The sequence below is a fragment of the Mercenaria mercenaria genome, chromosome 2 (assembly GCF_021730395.1).
Source record: "Mercenaria mercenaria strain notata chromosome 2, MADL_Memer_1, whole genome shotgun sequence".
Lineage (NCBI taxonomy): Eukaryota > Metazoa > Mollusca > Bivalvia > Venerida > Veneridae > Mercenaria > Mercenaria mercenaria.
Window position 1 is genome coordinate 89,892,975 of NC_069362.1, and position 16,383 is coordinate 89,909,357.

A 16,383-nucleotide genomic window follows, 5' to 3' on the forward strand; every position below is an offset into this window, starting at 1 on the left:
ATATACGTTATTCATTCGCTTCCTTTTTCAATACACATGGACAATGAAGTTAGGGAATAACTCGTTGAATCTCGGCTTGGAATATTTAACATATATAATATTAAAAATTTTTTTTATCAAATTAATTGTTGGAAAACATGTGAATAAATTATGTTTTTTTTTGTGACATCGTTACCTGTCAGTATTGTATAGATACGCTTAACATTTAACGCATGCATAAAATTGTTCTCATTTTCGTTGATATCTTTACTATTACTGTTACGAATTCAAGTATTTTAGATTTCATACTTCTATCACTTTAATAATTAATCATATTACCGGACTTCTCTCCATAGTTTAGCAGTACAATAATGGAAACTATGCCTAGAGTAAAGACTTCCAGTGTGTGTAGAACGGTTCTACCAAAGTGATGCTAATGTACATGTTTATATGGAAACCTGGGGAAACCTGGTGCACCATGTGTCAATTGCTAAATATCAGATAACAATGCTAAATGCCAAACACCTTATGCAAAATGTTTTGAAAACCAAATGACATTTATTAAGTACTATGGAAGGCTAAGGAAAGCCAGTGTGCAATGCTAATTGCCAAATGCTAAATGAAAGTTATTGCAAAGTGCTATTTGCTGCATGCTTAATGTCAAATATTGCCTGTGAAATGGTAATTGTCAAACAATAAATGATAATTGTTAATTGCAAATACGAAACAATAAATGCCAAATACGTATTGCTAAGTACTTATTCAGGTGAAGAGCTGAATATTAGTGTATAAATGCATCCTGTAAATAGTCATTGATCTTTGTAACATAACTTTGTCACTATTAAAAATATTTCTTAACATTTTAGAGTGAAAAGTTTCGATCATGTCATCTTTAACCCTCAGAACATGTTATTGCTTTAAATCAGGCTGATAGAACTTCATATGTTTTCACATGATTAAAAGTAACAGTCATTAGTGTAAGGGATACAGACCATTTACTCACAAAGTTAAAGCATTTGACGAGTAGCATTTGTCATTTGGCAATAATTATAGGCATTTAGCACAAAGGATATGGCATTTGGCATTTGATATGTATTGAAGGCCGGTGCACCATAAATATAGCCAAATGTTAAATGACAATTATTTAATGCAAAATGCCAATAACTTAATGCTATACACCAAATACTTAATGCTAAATTCCAATCACTTAATGCAAAATGCCAAATACTTTATATAAAATGCAACAAACCAAATGCGATATGCCTATTGAAGATCAATGCGCAATGGTAACTGCAAAATAAAAATGCTGTTTACGAACTGCTTAATTTCAAATATTGGCTTTCGAACGGTAATTGTCAATGATAAATGCTTTTATTTTTGTTAAAACAATAAATGTCAAAATGCTCATTGCTAAGTTTCCATTGAAATAAAGAGCTTAATATATCAGTTATAACTTCATTGCCTTCGTTACATAACTTTATATCTGTAACATATCTTAGTCTATTATATAATAAACATTTTACAGCAAAATGTTTCGGTTCCACGTCTCTGTAACATCTTCAACGTTATTGCTTTAAATTAGACAGGCAGGACATCAATTTTTTTCCAAATGAGTTACATTCATTAATTGAAGAGATAAAGATCACAAAGACTGATAATTTGAGAATTACCATTTATAATTTGACAAAAAGAATTTGTTTTTGTCTTCTTCTCGTTCGCAACTACATTGTCAGACCAGTAGCCTTGATGAAACTTGTGGTTTGCCGCTGATCCTCAATGCTTCCATACAGTTTCTGGTGCATTGTTGTATCTATCGGCCAAGTCGCAGCTCGCTCATGGTCATGCCTTTTTACATCTCCAAAGTATATGCTCCGCAGTCTGATCTTCCTCACCATATAAACAAGTTGGCGATGGTGCTAGTCTGTATTTCTTGTACATGTGAGCATTGAGCTTGTTGTGCTCCGAGCGAAGCCTGACCAACATCACTTGTTCAGACCGATCAAGGAGATGAAAAGCATCTTCCTTTATCCTTGGTCTCGTTAGTGCCTTGATGATGGTGACTTTTTTCTTGTAACTCACAGGTTTTGTTGGTTGTTCTGACTGAGCTTCTAGCTTAGCCAGTTTGTCTGCCTCTTCATTGCCTGCAAGTCCACAATGGATGTAATCCACTGAAGTGCTACTTTGCAGGTTATACTCAGGCTCTGTATTTTCCTGGCTAGTGCGGAGCTTTATTGTTGATCAGAACTTCCATAACAGACAGTGCATATGTGAGAAAGACGACTGAGGAGCTTTCTTCTGCCGAGTCTTCAACCATTGAGAAGGCCTTCATGAGTGCTTCAGTCTCTGCCTTGTAATTGCTGCAATGTTTTCCTGTGGCTGCATGTAGAGTTTTTATGACATTTAGCATTTTGTATACGGCATATAGTATTTTGTACGTAGAATTTAGCATAAAGTATGTGACATTAACATTAAGCTTTGACATTTAGCATCAACAACTTCTTATTTAGCATTTGGCAGTTAGGATAGCGCATCGGTCCCAACTAATTGCACAGGGACAATATGAGTCAGATAAGGATGTGACAGTTATATAGCTTTTGCTTAGCTGTATTGCTTATTGTATTGAGAAAAGATCTAGATCACTTTCACTGTGAATTCCATGTCTACATGTATACGGGTTATCGCTAAATGACAAATTTCATGGAAGTATTTTCAGATGGTGATGTTTTTCAGACATATAATGTTTCTTTAATTATGTAACCTAGCATCTCAATATATATATTTTTTCATTTTTGGTGAGAAAACAGGTTATATTTTATGGCTATATATGTGTTTTTATATCATTGAAATGCTGTAAAGCACTGAAAATGAAGTTTCAAGATTTAATTGTTTATATGAAACAAATGAAGAATGTGACCTTGTACCATTTCGGTATTTTCACTCAAAGCAAATTGATTCTAATATAGTGTGCATATTGATAAGTACCAGAACAGTCGTACAAAGTTGCAATTAAGAAATAATGAGTTCCCAAACGTGGTTTATCGTAGAATAACCCGAGTTCTGAGTTCTTATGCGTAAGAATATATCAAGAAGGCCGTAGGCCTGAGTGATATATTGTTTTGCATAAGAACGAAAAACTCGGGTTATTCTACGATAAATCACACTTGGGAACTTATTATTTCGATTCTAACACGACATTCTAGTATCAACAATGTTAGAAAATATGGTAACTACTTTTTACGACCGTGCTACGCACCTGAATCGGATGACGTCATTGCACGCGAGTGGTTTATTGCAGAATAACCCGAGATAGATTTTGCTCTACATATATGTAGGTTATTTGCTGGTCGTGTTAGAATAAAGAATAAATCCTAGCACTGAGACGTCTAGGATTTATTCAGATTGCTCAATTTGAGTAAGTGGTAGTGCGTGGGGGTGGCGGGATCCGGGGTTTGGCCATCCGCAGTTACTAATTAACACTTGAAATTCGTCCTTACACATAGTCCTACTTACGTTCTGTTTGCATTTTAAAACGAGATGATGGTATATGTATGTTTTTTTTTTTAATGTTTAGAATGTAAGTCATCATAGTAAAACGATCATTTGGATTTCATTTTGTTTTTCAATTTGTCAATAAACTGTAAAGTGTTTTGTATATAAAATATCTAGAAATATATCGACTTATTGTAGCAATGGAGCCGGAATGAAAATGTATAAAGATAACATTTACTGATCATCCTTTTGCAAACTGTCACTTTAACATATGTATTTTCTTCGTAACCGTATGCAGAGGATGTATATTGCTACTACAAATGTGCATGAAAGAAATACAGACATACTCTTTCAAAAACATCGTATTTTCCTCTTATTTTTCCATCCGGTCTCTATACAAAATATATAGTACTTGATAACATACCAATACTGATGATATCTCCGGAAAGTGTATTGCATAATACGAGATTTCAACAGAGTAACAATAAGTGACCCACCCCGAAAATAAGAAATACGCAAAAAATTATTATTATTTCGCAAATTTCATCGTACATTCTTTCTACATGTACATTAGCATCACTTTGGTAGAACCGCTCTACACACACTGGAAGCCTTTACGCTAGAAGACCTCGTTTACTCCCATAATGGTTCCGCTGAATTATAAAGAAAAGTCCGGTAATATGATTAATAATTAAAACAACTGAAGTATCAGATCTAAAATATTTGATTTCGTAACAGTAATAGTAAAAATATCAACGAAAAAGGGAACAATTTTATGCATGCATTATAATATGTTAAGCGTATCTATATAATACTGACAGCTAACAAAAGGCAATGTCACAAAAACAATTTATCCACAAGTTTTCCAACAATTAATTTGATAAACATTGTTGTTTTTCATATAATATCTATTAAATATTCCCAGCCGATATTTTACGCATTATTAATTAACTTCATTGTCCATATGTATTGAAAAAGGAAGCGAATTAATAGCTTATATGCCATGCAATCCGCTGCATTAATATATAAAATGATGTTAGACTGACGTATCAAAATTTTTAGAATTTTAATTGCATGCGTACTATACAACATTTTCAAGCCAAAAATCAACAATAATTGTAATTAAGTCCAGAAAACATTTTCTGATTAAAAAATGCACCTTGTTGGTTCACAACTATATGCACGAGCTTATTACTAAAATTGCACGTGCTGACGACAATAAAGAAATTAAATAAGATATTTAGAATATAATCACTGCAAACAATAGGTATTTATAACTTAATGAAAATATGAAAAAATCAAGTTTCTAATACCATTACTTTTTGAAATATGACAAAAGAAAGTTTTCGAGTTTCCGCGATTACCAGCTTCAGTGGCCGTTTCCATGGTTACGGCACACCGCTAAATTTCTACGACCGATCTTAAAAGTCAGTTCTTACTTTACATAATTGTTTTATCATAGTAAAAAAGTTTTGTATGATGGGTAAATTAAGTGTGGCATATATTTGGAAAGATTCCTCGTATATATGGAAATATTATTGAATCTGCAAAAGTGACTGTTTCTATTAAGCTCTGACAGACTCTAAACAAGGATTTCCATAAACGTTTTTTCTTTAAATACGAAAAAATGTGCTACATGTATGAATTTAATGTACTATGTAAAATAACTGCATTTAACAGCATTTTATTTGTTTTTATTGGCCAAGATAAAATTTTAATTATTTTAGAAATATAAAACAAGTACTAATACAGATGCTAAGACTTAGAAAAAAAAGATGTAATTAATTTGCTGGAAGCCACCATATTGAAATGAAGCTTTATCAAAGTGTTGTATTGTCATACTACCGGGCATATTTTGCAGTGCGGCGCTGTCGCAAGTTTGGCAAAAATCATTTAAAAGATGAATTTCATTTACAAGCAGGTTCTTTGTTTTCTTCACAGAAGTGCTTATTTATTTAGCAAAGTTGGTGTAGCATTTTCTATTTTCTTATGATTGCATGAGAGATCCGTAACAGCACTTTGATAAAGGATATTACATAAGTGTCGTTTCATATTGAATTTTTAAACAATTTGAATAATATAAAGAAATGCGAGGCTCTGCCAAGCATTAATTACGTACGTGTTAGCGTTTCCTATTGAAACAACAAAAAATCTACTTTCTTTCACTATAGAAACAAGTTAGTTCGACCAATTCTCATATATATTTTAAACAATATCGACATCAAAACTTCAATACTCTAGTGTATTAACATTTTTATTCATTGTACACTCCCACGAAGTCAAACATGTGATAAATTAACATCTCTGAATCTGAAATGTTTTAGCTGTTATCAAAGGAATCCGAGAAAAAAAATAAGAGAAAATAAATAAAAAAAAAGGAAACAAAATTATCACTAGTTAAATTATCATATTTTTCGTATGAGAACGAATTTGTTTGGGTGCAAATGAAAAGTATTCAAAAGCATGTACTCTGATGACTTAAATTGCTGTTGCATGAAATATAATACTGGCATTACAGGAAAAGAGTGATTGAATTCAAGCTTTTGAACTCTGAAATGTTTTTGGGAAGTTCATGAAGCTGAATATTGGGGGAAATATTTGCATGAACCCTTTGCAAATTACTATTTATGCTGCTGTAACATGTTAGGGGAGTTAGATGCACGCTGTCACTATGGTCATATTCCACATTGTTGTCCTGTTTACCCTTACCCTGCTCAATTTAAATAATCAATATTTCCATCTTTGAATCTGGCAATACTACCATTAATTGTAAAAATAGATGCTAACAAAAAGATACTTACTGAATGGCAAACAGTACAGATCATAATGACTGTTCAGATGTACATACTGATTATGATCAGACTGCACAGTTGCGCATGCTGATTGTGATCTACACTGATTGCAAAGGCAGAATCAAGCATGATATTCAGCATCAAATGGTTTCTGATACATATTTTTTTTTTCACATATAAATTTGAGAAGCTTACACTTTATCTTTACCTCTCTTAATATTTAATATTTTTTACACAGGTTCAAGCTATTGTGCTATATCTTCATCTACCATTGGAGTCGTTAAACACTCCAGTGACAGCTCCAATTTCCTCATATGTGTCCAGTTTCTCTATCCTGCATCGACATAGCCGGGGGCGCTGTCTCCAGTGACAGCTCTTGTTAGCTTTCGTAATGTTCACTGCAAGTGAATTGTCTTAATCTGGGACTGGGATTTCCCAAATCAGCGTAGGTGCACATATCGCAAATTTGTTTAAATTAAATATGTGAGTTTAACCTTTAATTTACAAAAAATCTTCGACAATCCAAACTGATACTATTTACTAAAGACAGATATGTTAAAGTCATTATGTGTAATAGGATTCATACAATAATGTTGAATTTATGTGTTTAATATTTTGACATATTTCAAAGCTACAAAGTACAATCTGTTTATAAACTGGTTTGTTTTTTATTTGTACCTACAGCGCGTGCATGAATCTTGGAAATGCCAGACATAAACCGATTTCTGGCGTAAATCTTAGGTAGGGTTCGCACAGACCTTGGAAAGTGCTTGAAAACGAGCTGCATCTTGAAGTGCTTGAAATGTCGATCGAATGGTAGAAAAGTAAATTTACTGATTCTTGTTGTGATTTACTGACAATTGATTTCAAAATGGCAAGTGCCGTTTAAAACTGAGTTGGCTAAAGGATTAAAAATGGTGCAGAAAGGAAAAAAACGTCCACAAAGCGCATTGCGGGAGTTAGTAATTAAGCATTTGCCTTTTGAAATATTCAAAATTATCTATTGTACCACTTCCTACAAGTGTCTCACATCCTAATAAAATTCCTTTTAGCTTCTTCCAGAGGAGGCCCCTATACACCTCTCCTACCAACATGTAAGAACACTTTCTGGAAAAAAATGACGATTTTATTGAAAACTCTCAAACACATGGACAGAAAAATTAAAATAATGATATTTATAACTTTTAATTAAACATAATAAAATACATCAGTTAGCAAACAACATTTTCTTCAAGTAAAAAAAAATACTTTTGAAGTATATGACAGAAATTTCTTTCTCCCAAAAGCAGAATGCCGGATGGAGTGTTAAAATATGAAATTGTTCCGAGAGAGGACCACTTTACTTCGACCTGTAGGATGCCCAATTCGTCCATAGTCCTTGATTTGTTATATTTAACCTTTCCCTCGCAGCTGTTCCAATACCACCAGGAGGAATTACACCAAACTTCACAAACTATTTTTAGAACTCAATCTTCTTTCATTGCAGGATATTTCTCTCCTTCCCGATGCTCTTTACAATTAAAGTCTACTTAATCACACTCACCTTTGTACGTTTTAGTGAACATTGCATATAAGGATAATTTTCTTTGTTTTTGATTAGTTTAAAGTCACACCGACACAATTACATGTGAGGACTGTTCAGCTTTTCGTGGTGGAGGAAGACCCCAGTGTGCTATTCTGTGCGCTATTTCATCACAGGCTGGCATCTAGGTAGACCCACCGACCTTCCGTTAGCTAGCTGGATGGCTTCCTAACATGTAGAAATTAATGCCCCGGGTGAGGTTTGAACGTTGTTCGACAGTCAGAGACATTAATCACTCGGATATGGAGGCCTCCATGATCTGATAAGGGAAGTAGCGAGCACATCATAAACCTAGCTGAAAATTACTGAACCGGAACATAACGACTATATGCACAATATGTATACCATTTCCTGAATTGGACTTGTCGGCAAGATCGGAGAGAATAACAGAAACCCGATAAACTAAATCGTAAAAATTTGTGAAATTCTCCAAAATCAAACCATTTTACATAAGGACAGATATTGCTGCCAGTCAGCTTTATTATACGCCCGAAGAGACGTATTATGGTATACCCCCGGTGTCCATCTGTCTGTCCGTCCGTTAGCAATGACGTGTCCGCTCTGTAACTCTTGAACCCCTTAAAGGATTTCGAAGAAACTTGATACAAATATTTACCGCATCAAGACGACGTACAGAGCGCGTGTTTTGGATGGCTTGCTTCAAGGTCAATGTCATTCTTAGGGGTAAAAGGTCATATGACTTTGTTTCGTGTGTATACTGCTCTGCATTGCAGTGTTCTTGTTTTTATTTGGCAGATCCCTTTTTTGTTCATTTACAATATTTGTTTTTAATTTCTTCCTTTTAATAATACTAGAAATAGCTTATTCTGTAACTTTTTATTATTGGCCGTAGTGAAAAACTGAAACCCGTCTTCTGTGGTACAAGATTGACGGTACCTCCAATTTTAGGTGTATTTTGACATACATATATGTACCTGGTATGAATTTTTTTGTGGACTTAGAATTTTTTTGTGTGGACTTTTTTAATTTCTTCTCTTCGTTGTTCTTTAAATTTTGCCCCCATCCTCTGATATAACCCTTTGGGCGTATATTGTCCCACCTGGCGGAGCTCTTGTTAAATTTAAAATAAGGGGGATGATCGGATTTTAGTTGAAATGTACTTGATAAGATGATTGGAAAATGATCACTACCATAGAAGTCATCTGGCAACTTCCATTCAAAATCTAAAAAAGGCTTGGTTTGCAAATGGATAAATCGAGAGAAGAATAGTGTCCTGTTGCAGGAGGAAGGTATATTTTGGATTTGTCATTTAATTAGCAGAGAGAATTTCTCTCAATAAATGTCTCGGTAAGTTGTCTTTCTGTATTGTTGTCAGAAAACACCAGAATTCATGATGACCACTGAAATCTCCAAACAGAATATATGGATGTGGCCGTTGTTTAATAAGATGGTCATGGTCTTTAAGATAACATTTAGGAGGTATATAATTGAGCCATGACATGGGAAAACCAACATAGTGGGTATGCGACCAGCATAGATCCAGACCAGCCTGCGCATCCGCGCAGTCTGGTCAGGATCCATGCTGTTCGCTTTCAAAGCCTATTGTAATTAGAGAAACCGTTAGCGAACAGCATGGATCCTGACCAGACTGCGCGGATGCGCAGGCTGGTCTGGATCCATGCTGGTCGCAAAGCCACTATGTTGATTTTCCCATGGCACGGCTCATATATTTAACAGAATGTAATAGGTTGATGCATAGAAACATGTAGTGCTATTGACTGAATAGAAGTATACAAAACAAATTCTCCATGTGGGCATGCATTATTTATTACATTTGACGCTCCGCCAGAAGCTCTTTCTGCATTCTTATTATTAAAATGATACATTTAAGGAGAGGACAACCGTAAGCTGATATAGCTTTCTGTCCAATTCCTTAATTAATTGTTCTGTAAATGTTTCATGTATTACTGAAATAAAATATGTTTAAACTGACATGATACATTGAGTAATGCACTATGTGTCATATGATACGGATGATTATGTGGTACAACGATATTAAGTCCAAATTAAATCAGCTAAGTAGCAACAGTGATTTGGTGAAAAGGCATCAGAACTAACCTGAAATTCTAAGTAAAAAGTATTCATGAAATACTGGTGCTAGAGTTGTGTCTCTTTTGCCAAATGATGTGGGTGGTGATGGTTTGGAACAATTGTTATAAGTTTGAATCAAATCATTCCTGTTATAACAGAAATATAGCAAAATTGCTGCAAAATTAACCTATATTTCCGAAAAAAGGGACATATTCCATGAACAGATGTTGCCAAAGTTATGGACCTTGTGTCATAAGTTATAGGTGATAACGAGGAACAATTTTTTTAAAGTTTGAATCAAAACCGTTTGGTAATAATTTGGTAAATATTTGCTTATGAAGACGATACCGAATCTTATTTAGTGTATTTAGTGACATTCTCAAACCATTAATTTTAATGATATAAAATTAAAATAGAAACGATTATTGGTCAACATATAAACTTCGTACTATCACATTCGATTGACATAAGCAGCGCATATTATCAAACTATGTACTGTATTTCCAAGTTAGTGTTTCTCTACCGATCATATGGATTCAAAACTGTTTAATTTTTGTTTAATTTGGCTCGTTTATATTTACACATATTTTTTCACACACTACCTAAAACGTATTTATGATTTTTGTCTGTATTGTGTTGTTCCTCCAAGTCCGGAATAGTCCTGGTCTTCTTGCTGGGAGTTAGGCTGTAAGGTACAATGAACCGCCATTAACCGATAGCGTCGTTTACCTGATTTTATGCAATACATATGAGACTCAGCCTTTAACAAGAATTAGTAATACACTTTAATTGCACATGACTGTAAGCATGTTATGATTTTAGATAGATGGTAGAATTCCAATAAGGTGACGAAAGTCGACGTTAGATAAAATGAAGAATACAAGTTTAATGATTTTGACGTTTCCCTAGGTTACGTTAGAAGTGCTCATCTCATCGAAACAAAAGACTTAAGTCCTACAGGAAAAGTCACATTCAAAGAACGTAGCCGCACGTACACAGTAACACAAACGGTTGCACTAATAATAATAATAATAAGAGAAGTATCAAACAGACACAGAACATACATTAAGAATACACGTCACAGTAACTACAGGCACACATATGTTCATGTAAAGGTATACAAATCAAAACCCATGGAACCATAAACATATGTATTTGATGACTATAGACGGCGGAACACCAAGGGAAGCACTATATAGGGCACTACGAAGCAGGGCATGGGAAAATATCAAACCAGGCCGTCCGAAGAGTTTAACTCAAGAATTCTATGTCATCTTCATGGGAAATATGTTTCAAACAGCTGACTAAAGCAAACATATGGAAGGTATTCTGCTCATTATATACATAGCTAGCAATTTCCTGAAAAAGAGGTGGTATGATCTGTTTAATGTGGAGAGACGCAACAGTATTAAAGCAGCTGGTCGATCCTACTTGAAGGCAGTTGGTTATTCCAACATTTTTTAGATTTTTTTTTATTTTCAGTCGAAAAAATGATAAATCATTCAAATCACTCATTGTTTTTTTTTTCTTAAATATTAATATTTGACAGTTCAAATGCATTCAGCAGTCTTAGTCAGGACTAGGACAGCTAGTTGCTAATTCGCGACAAGTTTCAGAAAATAACAATTTTTTACAGACACATATATAAAGGACAAAAACGTTCCATTTAAAGGGAAAGGCAATGTTGTTCTGAAGTTAAGTCTGCTACGATTTCTTAAATCATTTAAAAAAGTGAAAGAATTTTCAAAATCGGTTTAAGAATGAGAAAGTGAGCATTTAAATATTTTATCATATCGGCGGCCATTTTGTTTCCATGGCAACAAATCATACTCGTTCAAAAACCTTCCAAAGGGACGCTCTGGTGCAATACTTGACCTTTACTATCAAAAAAGCTCATTTATTATGTAAACATGTAATCCTTAGTTAATCACTTCACCTCTTTCAGCCATGTTCTAAATACATATTTGAACTGTATTTACTTATTTCTGTAAAATAATTTCTCTACTTTTTCCAGCCATAATGAAAGAAATTACCATGTTTTACATCTTACACTCAAGAAACATAAGAAATTAATCTATTTAAAAGGATATTTGCTAAATAAAGAATTCAACAGTGTGTAAATGACGTCATAAACACACTAAAATGGCTGCCTCCATGATCAGCCATTTTCGTAAATTTCAAACTGCCATATCTTTTTCAATAGTGGTCCGATTTAAAAAATTATTTCAGCGTTGTGAAAGGCTTGAAAATTAACTCATTGTCGGGCTTTCTTTGCCCTTTAACTTTTAATTTGTCCTTACAGATCAATATCCAACACTTTCAATATAAAAATGTTGTTTCGAAATATTCAGGAGAGCCAGTTGCCAAGTCGCGTGCGAATAATCAACTGCTTGCTGGTAGGCAGTTGGTTATTCGACATTTTTGAGGAAATTAGTTTTTCCATCAAAAATTATAGACTCATTTAACTTAACATTTCATTTGCTCTTAGATATTAATATTCAACATTTTCAATGTAAGTAACTGTCTTCATAAACATCAAAAACACAAGTTGCCACTTCACAAGCCAGTTGACGATTCATGTGCGCATAACCAACTGCTTTTAGGATAAATCAGGAGAGCCATTTGCCAATGCGCGTGTGAATAACCAACTGCCTACTGGTAGGCAGTTATTTGTTCAACATTTTTTCAAAAATCTGTTTTACAGTTGAAAATAATAAATCTTTCAGGTTAACCATCGGTTTGGTTTTAGATATTAAAATATAACCGTTTAAATGCACTCAACAGTCGTCATAAGGACCAGGATTCGCGACATGTTTCAGAAATCTTCTTTTTTCAGACATAAAAGCTTAAATGCATTCAATTTAACATTTAATTTGATCTTACATATGAATATCTAACACGTCCATATATAGATGTGTCTTCGAAACAGTCGGGACAGCCAGCAAATAACCATCTGCTAACTGGTAGTTTCTATTTTTTCCATTTTAAATCCCAGCGGGACTGAGCTACTTTGACATATGTCTTCTGGCCTGTTTCTTCGTGTCTTTTAGGATGTTTCCCTTGTTGCTCTGTCTTCTGCAAAGGCTCAATGAGTACATGCGTTTTGTTTCTTTAGGACTGCTTTTTATATAAATGTACAAAAGCATTTCTTGCCTTCTGTTGCCATTGCGCGGTTCCATCGTTGTGCAGTAGGCTGAAGCGTTGGTTTAGTGTACCTTTTATGATGTGGAATGAACGGGTCATGGCTCAAATCCTGAAACTGCTTCACGTTTTGTATAGTTATTTAGATGCCATAGTCAAGGTCAAACTAATGACTTCAGGAATGACAACTGTATTTATTGTATCTGTACTTCTAACGAGCATGTATGAATGCAGTCAGGTATGTATAAAGATGACCCTTGTTAACAGAACATGTTTGCGTGATGCAAAGTTTTAAAGCCTGGTTTTCGTAAAATTTCCATGTTTCTTGTATTGCTCTGGTATTAAATATTAAGTACAACAAGAAAATTACAGTTGCCAGTTAATACTTCCAAGCATATGACAGAATATGCGACCTAGTCTGAATTATGCTATTTAGTCCTTTCCATTTTAAAATTGGTATCGTCGTATCATATGTGGCAAAAATAATACAAACACGCTAGCGTTGATCCAAGCATCCGTGTAATGATTCCTCATGTAGTAAACTTTAGACATTTTAATGTGATCAAAGATGGATTTAAACAAACAATTTGGCGTAATTCTTGTCAACCACATGATCACGGGGACATTTTAGTATCTCTTCAATGTCATTAAAATGCCATCTCTGCAATGAAAACAACTCAAGTTAGTTAATGTAGTTCAAAATTTCCACAAATTGAAACTGATGTAATTTTTAACACGTAATGTTTAAATACACTTCGGCTAGGATATGATGTAATGTTCTTGAAGACACAGTTTCACCAATTTTATGACAATCTTATACATTTGTGTACATCATTTTAAATAGTCTTGCCTGGTCATAATTTCAGTATCGATTAATGTAAATATAATTCCGATGTTATACAAAAATAAGAACAAAAACAATTAAACAGGGAACACAGAACTTACATAAGATATGCAATGCAAAAGTATAAAAGAAATATTTAGATTGCAAGGTTCGAACCGTCAAAAATATTACTAAAAAATGATCCGTTTTCCTTCGACATAACCTGCACACACAAGCCAATTATTGATCTAGCTTCTTTTATTTTGTTTTGAGCTTGTGGACCCGTAATAGTAATGTTTAAACAAGAGGGCCATGAAGGCCCTGTATCGCTCACCTGACCTATTGACCTTAAGATCATCAAGATAAACATTCTGACCAGGTTTCATTAAGATATAATCATAAATGTGGTCTCAAAAGTGTTAACTAGCTTTTCCTCTGATTTGACCCGGTGACCTAGTTTTTGACCCCACATGACCCAGATTTGAACTTGACCTAAAAGATCATCAAGATTAACATTCTGACTAAGTTTCATGAAGATACAGTCATAAATGTGGCCTCTAGAGTGTTAACAAGCTTTTCCTTTGATCTGACCTAGTGACCTAGTTGTTGACCCCACCTGACCCAGATCTAAACGTGACCTATAGATCATCAAGATCAACATTCTGACTAAGTTTCATTAAGATATGGTCTTAAATGTGGCCTCTACAGTGTTAACTAGCTTTTCCTTTGATTTGACCTGGTGACCTAGTTTTTGATTCTATATGACCCAGATTAAAACTGGACCTTGAGACTATCAAGATTAACATTCTGACCAAGCTTCATGAAGATACAGTCATAAATGTGGCCTCTACAGTGTTAACAAGCTTTTCCTTTGATTTGACCTGGTGACCTAGCTTTTGACCCCAGATAACCCAATATCAATCTCATCTAAGATTTTATTGAGGGTAAAATTCTTACCAAGTTTCATTAAGATTGGGCCAAAATTGTGACCTCTAGAGTGTTAACAAGCTTTTCCTTTGATTTGACCTGGTGACCTAGTTTTTGACCACAGATGACGCAATATCGAACTCGTTCAAGATTTAATTAAGGGCAACATTCTGACCAAGTTTCATTAAGATACGGCCAAAATTGTGACCTCTAGAGTGTTAACAAGCTTTTCTTTTGATTTGATCTGGTGATCTAGTTTTTGACCCCAGATGACCCAATATCGAACTCGTCCAAGATTTTATTAAGAGTAACATTCTAACTAAGTTTCATTAAGACTGGACAAAAATTGTGACCTCTAGTGTTAACAAGCTTTTCCTTTGATTTGACCTGGTGACCTAGTTTTTGACCCCAGATGACCCAATATTGAACTCATTCAAGATTTTATTAAGGGTAACATTCTGACCAAGTTTCATGAAGATTGGGCCAAAATTGTAACCTCTAGAGTGTTAACAGTCAAATTGTTGACGACGGACGACTGACGTCGGACGGACGGACGACGACGGAGACAGGGCGATCACAAAAGCTCACCTTTGCAGGTGAGCTAAAAATGCATTAACTTGATACAGTCTTAAAGTTAACATTGTTTCACACTGTGTTGCAATTTTTAAACAACTTTTACCTGTGTATGATTTGTGATATTTCCCCAAGCTCAAATAGAGACAACTTTCAAAATGATAACCATTGTACACAACGATCGCAGATAATTCATTATATGACCAATAATTTTGATAAAAGAAACCTCAAAGTTTTGGTTAACAATAATTATAAAAAAACAAAATAGAACTGTCGATAACATTTTTATGGGGAGCCTCAAGTAAAAGGATTCAATCGGTTAGAAATTCAGCTCCAACACTGAGAAAATATGACCGAGTCCTGTGAGACTGTTTTCAATTTTGCTCTCTACATTAAAACATAACCATAGGGTAAAACCAACCTACATTTCTTCCACAAAATATAAACTAAAGAGTAAAGGCAAAATAAAGAACATTTCCGCGTGTATTTACAAAGATGTATAACCCTGCACCCTTCTGTATTACAGGTAAAATTCACTTTTAACAGCAAGAAATGACTTATCAAATGAAAAGTTTCGGTTTTTGTACAATAAATCAATACGTCCTTCAAAAACAGTTTAAGGAGGTAGGTTACCTTGTTACCAGGGTAAATTCAAATTAGTTGAACCGCAGCAATTTTTTATATTTTGTGTGATATGATGTTTTAACTGCTACAATCTCAATTTCGTTTGTCTCTGTCCCTTCAAGTTCAATTTTTATCCAGGTTTGAAGAACATGACCCCCGAAAGGTATTTTATATTGAAAGAAGAAGGAAAATACGGATATCTAACACTTTTCAGTGTATTTTAGTTTCACTGATATCCGTAGAAGTCTGCATAATGGATAATTTTACTAGTATACGCGTTAGCTTTCTAATATAAGCTTAAAATGTATATGTCGCGGGGCTCGTGTTTCCATGGTAACGCATTTTCTCTCATTTTTAAACAACTATGTATAAAAACGGGATTTTCGACGGCCTCAGTGCCA